Raw genomic sequence first — 8,969 nt, 5'->3', positions numbered from 1 at the left:
GAGATGAGGAAAAAAAAATCAGTCAGAGTTGTAAATCTGTGGAATTCTCTGCCTCAGAAGGCAGTGGAGGCCAATGCTCTGAATGCATTCAAGAGAGAGCTAGATAGAGCTCTTAAGGATAGCAGAGTCAGGGGGTATGGGGAGAAGGCAGGAACGGGCAGGAACGGGGTACTGATTGAGAATAATCAGAATGGGGTACTGATTGAGAATAATCAGCCATGATCACATTGAATGGCGGTGCTGGCTCGAAGGGCCGAATGGCCTCATCCTGCACCTATTGTCTATTGTCTGCCTGCATATTGAAATCTCCCATAACCACAAACCTTTGTTACATGCCAGTTTTAACACCTGCTGCAACTTAAACCCTATATCTACGCTATTGTTTGGGGGTCTGTAGATAACTCCCATTAGTGTCTTCTTACCTTTACAATTCCTCAACTCTATCCACAGTGACTCTATATCGTCAGACCCTATGTCATCTCTCACAAAGGACTCAATTTCATCCCTTCCCAACAGAGCTACCCCACCTCCTCTGCCCACCTGCCTGTCCTTTCTATAGGACGTATAACCCTGAATATTCAGTTCCCAGTCGCGATCCTACTGCAGCCATGTCTCTGTAATCCCCACAATGTCATATCTACCAATCTCTAACTGAGCCTCAAGCTCATCCTCTTTACTTCTTATACTTTGCACATTCATATATAACACTTTTAATCCATTACTCATCTCACCTTTCACATCGATTCCTATTACACTTGGCCATTCTCTCCTATCCTTTCGTGAGCTTTCTGTCCCGTTAATTCTGGGGTCTTAACTTTTCCTATACTCTCTTTCCCTTCAACTCCATCTTTGTTTATCCCATTTGACATCCCCCCTCCCCCCACTATTTAGTTTAAAAGAGGGGATGAATGGGAAATACATGACTCGGGGAAGGGAAATGGTCCATTTTACTCATCAATCCAGAAAGAATCAGCATTCTGTCTCGGCGATGCTTTCCTTGCCTAAACCAGCCTTTCTCCTTGAATCACTCCATGACCCACAACTCCTATCTCAAGCCTGGTGCTCTTGGAATGTCACCTGATGCTGCAAAACTTTGCATCAAATATTCAGCCTGTCATGTCTTGATCTGTGACTGGGAGACTGATGCCACAGTTTAAAATCAGGTCTTGATGTTAAAATCTGGGGTATCTCCGTGAAACCAATATTCCAAGAAGAATAACTCAATTCACGCCACGCTGCATCACAGCTGCTCTGTCTTTGCCTCCCTGTAAATAACACAGCCAGGGTCAACAGTGTTTAATTGTTCCACAATGAAATTCTAACTTCCTGCAGCTTAACAAGTCTGTTAACGCAATAACATGCAGATAAATAGAAAGTAATCAATACAATACCAACAACAGTAATACCAGGTAGACATAAAAACAGAAAAGACTGGAAATACTGCGTAGGTCAGGCCGCTTCTGTGGGAAGAGAAACAAAGTTCAAGTTTCCTTCAGCAGTGTGCTGACAAAGGGTGTACAATATTTCAGGTTGAATTTGGACCATGGCTGGGGACATCTCCCATTCAACAGACTTTGCTGATATACTTTACGTTCTGTGTTCACTTATAATTTTAAGTGACTGTTGTACCTTCTATCTGTGCTTGTTGTGTTGCAGATTTGTGAACTGTGCCAGAAAGGAGGAGGAACAGAACCTTGTTGCCTTCCAGCACCGGGGCAACATTTACTACAGGACCTGCAAGCCGGTTCGTCCTCACTGCGAGTTGCTGGTCTGGTACGGTGATGACTATGCCAAGGAGCTGGGAATCACATGGACCACAATGTGGATGTCAAACCAAGACCCAAAACGTGAGGATTCTGCACAAATCGGGGAACTGCAGGCAACTTTAATTGTGTGGGAAGGAACTGCAGATGCTGCAGATAGACACAAAATGCAGCATCTCGTGAGAGAAGGGATGGGTGATGTTTTGGGTCGAGACCCTTCCGACTAGTTAGGGAAGAGGGAAACGAGAGATATTAAACAACAATGTGGAGAGATAAAGAACAATGAATGAAAGATATGCAAAAAAGTAAAAATAATAAAGGAAACCTACCATTTCTGGACTATCTCCGACATCTCCCTACCGTTTCTGGACCTCACCATCTCCATCACAGGAGACAGACTAGTGACTGACATCTACTATAAACCCACTGACTCGCACAGCTATCTGGACTACACTTCATCCCACCCTGTCTCCTGCAAAAAGTCTATGCCCTCAGAAGGATGAGGGGGGATCTTATTGAAACATATAAGATAATTAGGGGATTGGACACATTAGAGGCAGATAACATGTTCCCAATGTTGGGGGAGTCCAGAACAAGGGGCCATAGTTTGAGAATAAGGGGTAGGCCATTTAGAACGGAGATGAGGAAGAACTTTTTCAGTCAGAGGGTGGTGAATGTGTGGAATTCTCTGCCTCAGAAGGCAGTGGAGGCCAGTTCGTTGGATGCTTTCAAGAGAGAGCTGGATAGAGCTCTTAAGGATAGCGGAGTGAGGGGGTATGGGGAGAAGGCAGGAACGGGGTACTGATTGATAGTGATCAGCCATGATCGCATTGAATGGCGGTGCTGGCTCGAAGGGCTGAATGGCCTACTCCTGCACCTATTGTCTATTGTCTATTGTCCCAATTCTTCCGTCTACGCTGCATCTGCGCCCGGGATGAGGTGTTTCACACTAGGACATCAGAGATGTCCCACCCCATCAGCCAGAGTATCCAACAAATCATCCTCCAACATTTCCGTCACCTCCAACGGGACCCCACTACTGGCCACATCTTCCCATCCCCTCCCCTTTCTGCGTTCCACAGAGACCGTTCCCTCCGTAACTCCCTGGTCCACTCGTCCCTTCCTACCCAAACCACCCCATCCCCAGGCATTGTCCCCTGCAACCGCAGGAGATGCAACACCTGTCCCTTTACCTCCCCCCTCAACTCCATCCAAGGACCGAAACAGTCTTTCCAGGTGAGACAGAGGTTCACCTGCACTTCCTCCAACCTCATCCATTGCATCCGCTGCTCTAAATGTCAATTTCTTTACATTGGCGAAACCGAACGCAGGCTCGGCGATCGTTTCGTTCAACACCTTCACTCAGTCCGCCTTAACCAACCTGATCTCCCGGTGGCTGAGCACTTCAACTTCCCCTTCCACTTCCAGTATGATCTTTCTGTCATGGGCCTCCTCCAATGCCATAGTGAGGCCCACCGGAAATTGGAGGAACAGGACCTCATATTTGGCTTGGGCAGCTTGCAGCCCAGCGGAATGAACATTGACCTCAACTTTAGATAATTCCTCTGTCCCTCTCTTCCCTTTCCCCTTCCCAGTTCTTCCTCTATCTTCCTGTCTCCACTTATATCCTTCCTCTGTCCAGCCCCCCTGACATCAGTCTGAAGAAGGGTCTCGACCCGAAACGTCACCCATTCCTTCTCTCCTGAGATGCTGCCTGACCTGCTGAGTTACTTCAGCATTTTGTGAATAAGGGAAACAGGCCTTTGTTATCTGTTTGTTTATGTGAAAATAAGAAGCTGGTGCGACTTGGGTGGGGGAGGGAGAGAGAGAAAGGGAATACCGAGGTTACTTGAAGTTAGAGAAATCAATATTCATACCACTGGGCTGCAAGCTGCCCAAGCAAAATATGAGATGCTGTTCCTCCAATTTGCGTTTAACCTCACTCTGGCAATGGTGGCGACTTAGGACAGAAAGGTCAGTGTGGGAATGGGTAGGAGAATTAAAGTGTTTAGCAACCAGGAGATCAGGTAGGTTCAGGCGGACTGCGTGAAGGTGTTCAGCAAAACGATGTTTGGTCTTGCCGATGTGTAAGAGTCCACATCTTGAACACAGTAGATGAGGTTGGAGGAGGTGCAAGTGAACCTCTGCCCAACCTGAAAGGACTGTTGGGATGCCTGGACAGATTTGTAGGAGGAGGTATTGGGGCAGATGTTGCATCTCCTGCAGGGGAAGGTACCTGGGGAGGGGGTGGTTTGGGTGGGAAGGGCCCAATTAACCAGGGAGTTGCGGAGGCAATGGTTTCTGTGGAAGGCGGAAAGGGGTGGAGATGGGAAGACGTGACTAGTGGTGGGATACCGTTGGAGGTGGCGAAAATGTCGGAGGATTATGTGTTGTATGTGAGGGCTGATGGGGTGAAAGGTAAGGACTAGCGGGACTCTGTCTCTGTTACGAATAGGGAGAGGGGGAGGAAGGCAGAGCTGTGGGGTACCGAGGAAACAGGAGTGAGGCCTCATCTCTGATGGGAGAGGGGAACCTCCATTCCCAAAAGAATGAGGACATGTCAGATGTCCTGGTAGGGAACCCCTCATCTTGATGTGGCGTAGACGGAGGAATTAGGAATAGGGGATGGAGTCTTTGCAGTAAGCAGGGTGGGAAGAAGTGTAGACAAGGTAGTTGTGGACTGTCAGTGGGTTTGTAATAGATGTCAGCCTGTGATGGAGACTGAGATCAAGAAAGGCGAGGGTGGTGTCAAAGATGGTCCAAGTGAATTTGAGTGCAGGATGGAAATTGGTGGTGAAGTTAATGAAGTCCATGAGTTCAGGATGGGTGCAGGAGGTAGTACCGATGCACTTGTCAATGTGACGGAGATAGAGGTCAGGGATAAGGCCAGTGTACGCCTGGAACAGGGATTGTTCAACACAATCAAACTTTAACTAATTTACCGTAAAATAATTACGGATGTTTAAAGTGGCACGTCAGAAACTATGATCAAAAACAAAGCAGCAGTTGTAGTAAGGATGAGAAATTTGCAGAATAGTGAAGTGCAGAGAATTGTGCTGAATGATGTCGCAGGTGTCAGAAGCACAAAAACTTTGTGGATGGACTGATTTTATTCAAAACATCCTTGGAGCAACTCACGCTGAATCACTGAGCATTTACAAAGATGCAGTCAGCCCCTTTGCCCTGCTGTCGTCCTCAGCAACTCCCAGCTCATGATGTTATTTGACATCTGCACTTTGCTTTTCACTTGCCCATTTTAACAAACCAGTTATCACACTGGGTTAGAAGAATTCTTAAAAACTTACTGACGTGTACCTTGTTCCTTGGGGGATATCAAAGACAGAATCCATCCCCCTCGAGTCTTTATCAGAATCATCTGGTGATTGATAAATCCCTCCTCCCCACAATCTTTCACTAGTCACGCCTGTAAATTATTTCAATTAACATCTCCGAGCAGCTCCATTAACACTGAAGCATTTACTAATCTGTCTTCCAAATCAGAGCGTGGATTATTTTCTGAATGTGATCATTTCTGTTTCCTTCTCCAGCGGTAGACGGCGTGACCCAAGGAGACTGTAATCCCTGCCCTCACTGCACTATAGCATTCACCACGGCGGAGTACCTTACAAGGCACTTAAAAAGGCATCCTGAAGCCTCCATACCAACGCCAGCTGGTCAACCTTCTACTCCCAGAGTGGACGCAGATCCACAAAGTAAACGTGAGCAGAGTCCGTTCACACCATCTGACGGAAGGAGGGCAATAGGGAAGTCAGGTGATATTCCAGGACGAATAACGGAGAGACGGCATGAATGTGCTGAATGTGGGAAGTGTTTCACGTGGGCAGGGAACCTCCACCGACACCAGCGGACCCACACCAGAGAGAGGCCGTACACATGTTCTGTCTGTGGGAAGAGCTTTGCACACTCAGGGACTCTCCACCGACACCAGCGGACCCACACCGGAGAGAGGCCCTACACATGTTCTGTCTGTGGGAAGGGCTTTGCACAGGCAGGGAACCTCCACCTACACCAGCGGACCCACACCGGAGAGAGGCCGTACACATGTTCTGTCTGTGGGAAGAGCTTTGCACACTCAGGGAACCTCCACCTACACCAACGGACCCACACCGGAGAGAGGCCATACACATGTTCTGTCTGTGGGAAGAGCATTGCACTGGCAAGGACTCTCCACCGACACCAGCGGACCCACACCGGAGAGAGGCCATACACATGTTCTGTCTGTGGGAAGAGCTTTGCACTGGCAGGGACTCTCCACCGACACCAGCGGACCCACACCGGAGAGAGGCCGCACACATGTTCTTCTGTCTGTGGGAAGAGCTTTTTTTATCTCTCTCAGCAGAAAGCTCACACCTGCCGTGAAACGTGCCCCGTGTGTGGGAATGTTTTTAAGGACACAGCAGCTTTCACTGTTCACCTGAGAGCCTGTGCAGAACAGTAAAAGTTCACCAATTGTCAGTGTTATCATTTCCTTTATATTATTTTATTTTATATTATTTCAATTATTTCCTTTTGAATTACGTTGAGTAATTATTTATGTTTCCAGTCAGTATCAATATTGGCACTTGCTGTATTTCCCTCTTTATGGTGATACTTTGTGTGGAGAAGTCTGGGGTGTCAGGGATGGATCCGTGGTTCCCACTCCCTGTGTGAATTGGGGACCAGGGACGGGTATCATTGCCGCATGTCCGACCCTCTCCAGACTGCATCTTCTGACTGGGATAGACTGCCCCCACTGGGATATTCTGACTGTGCTGTTGTGATGCAGTCTGGTTCTCGCACTGAGTTCATCAACATGGTGATTGATACAGCAGCCACTTTTATTGTTGCCGCAAGTCAGGAGAACCGTTCTGTGCCGTGGGCTCATTGCTCTGGTTACTTTGATCAAACTGCTGGTCCCTGCAGGTTTCACTTTATTCCTATGAGATTTCTTGAAGCGGTGATCAGTAAAATGCTGACACTGGAGTTTGAACGTTTAAAGTGTTGTTCGAAGTATAAGCAGAAGGTGAGTTTGTAAATTGAATCGTTGGTTGTGTTGGTTGATGTAATTTATTTAACGGAGGTTTGAGACCCAAATGTGTTTTAATTTGTATTATTCGGCGTTGTATTTAAAATATTTCTGTGTGAGGCGATTGACCAGCACCCGCGTTGTCCCGGCTAAATCTGTTCATGTTATTCTAATGTTATTAAAGTAATTGTGTTGTGAATCAATGTGATTGGAGTATTTTTAATGGCGGTTGCATCAACTCCTGGGAGCTCCGTGCATCACGTTCCCTGTTGTTGCTGATGGGAAGTGCAGCGGCTCAGTGGACGCACGGCGCTGGTCACTGTGTAATCCCCTCCTGCCTCATCACCAAACCTTCCCAGCGCTCGGCGCTCCACCCCTGCCGCTGCAGCGCCTGCACACATGCACCGTCCAGTATTTATGCTCTTTGTTCAGCCGGCCGGCTTCACCCTCTGCAGCGCTGCATCAATACACACGCGGCTCATGCAAGCTGTTTCCCCAGTCTGTGTCCGATGCGCTTGTGACGTGGTCCCTGCTCCTCCGGCCGCCGTGAGGTTCCCGCGGTGGGCGACGAGTGCGTGTGTGTGTGGGACCCCGGTGAGTGCGGGCGGGAGGGAGGGCGAGGGCAGGGTCAGGAAATGGAGCGGAGACACAAGGAACTGCAGATGCTGGGTTACAAATAAAATACACAGCGTTGGAGTAACTCAACGGGTCAGGCAGCATCTGTGGGGGACATGGATAGACGACGGTTCGGGTCGGGACCTGTCTTCCGACTCTAATGGAGGGGATTGGATTCAGCTGCCGTCAAGCTGACGAAGGTCATAAGTGATAGGAGCAGAATTAGGCCATTCAGCCCACGGATGGAACAAGCTGCCAGAGGAGGTAGTTGAGGCAGGGACCAGCGATCACCATGTATCACCCCACACACAAGCACTATCCTACACCATGAGGGACAATTTACTGCAGCCAATTAACCTACAAACCTGCACGTTTTTGGAGTGTGGGAGGAAACCGGAGCACCCGGAGAAAACCCACGTGGTCACGAAGACCGCGTATAAACCCCGTACAGACAGCACCTGTAGTCAGGATCAAACCCGGGTCTCTTTTTTAAAATATATACGAAAGTTTTATTCAGAAAACAAAACAAACATACAAAAGGGTAACACGATCAAAGGCTGCCGATATTGGCAGTTTACAAACAAACAAATATCAAACTAATACATCGCCAACTTTATCAATAATACACTCGACGTCCCTTGGCGACCAGCGTTCACGTAAAGCCTCCAGTGGCCCCATGGACACCAGGTGTTCCCTCTCCATGGACACGCGGGCACGGACGATGGCGTGGAAGAGGGGCAGGCAGTCGACCCCGGTGCGGCCGTCGACTACCCGCTGCCTGGACCCGCAAATGGCCATCTTGGCCAGGCCCAGGTGCAGACCGACAGGGAGACCCCACCATCCCTCCCGACCCTCCCCCCCTCTGTACCGGGTGCCCAAAAATCAGGAGCACAGGACTAAAATGGAGCCAAAACTTGGGGAGCAGCCCCTTTAGACACTCGAACACGGGCTGCAACCTCTCACACTGTAAGTACAAATGGTACACGGTCTCTTCCTCACCGCAGAAGTAAGCTGTGAGGCAGCAACTCTACCGGCGCACCACCGTGCCGCTCTATTCCCACAGTACCGTGCTGCCCATGTTCATTACAAGACACAACAGGTCAGTTCTTCCCACAATAACAGTACAGGGGGAGAGGGGGAGTGAGAGTAACAGAACAGGGCGAGTGGGGGAGTGGGGGTAACAGTGCACAGAGAGAGGGGGAGTGGGAGTGACAGTACACGGGGGAGAGGGGGAAGACGGGGAGGGAGCAGTAACGATGCTCTCTGACTCTGTGCCACTTTGCAGATCATTCTGGCCCTAAATTCTTGATTTGCCCCTTTCCCCTCCCACACACAGTGAAACTGCGATAACCCGGCACGGATTTCTCGGTCACCCCGACGGGTCAGTATCTGGGTCACTGAGGCTCTGCGGTGTTGGCTGGCGTCCCGTGTGTGAACAGGGAGCGCTGCTGGATGGGGTACGGTCTGTGGGCCACTTGTGTAGCCCAGCTGGGGATTAAACTCTGAATAAGATGCAAATCAAACATCAACAAACTGCAGACTCTGGAAATCTGAAATAAAAACAC

Source organism: Rhinoraja longicauda, chromosome 43 (assembly GCF_053455715.1).
Source record: "Rhinoraja longicauda isolate Sanriku21f chromosome 43, sRhiLon1.1, whole genome shotgun sequence".
Taxonomy (NCBI): domain Eukaryota; kingdom Metazoa; phylum Chordata; class Chondrichthyes; order Rajiformes; family Arhynchobatidae; genus Rhinoraja; species Rhinoraja longicauda.
The sequence above is the reverse complement of the archived record's forward strand: the minus strand, read 5'-3'. Positions refer to the sequence as shown.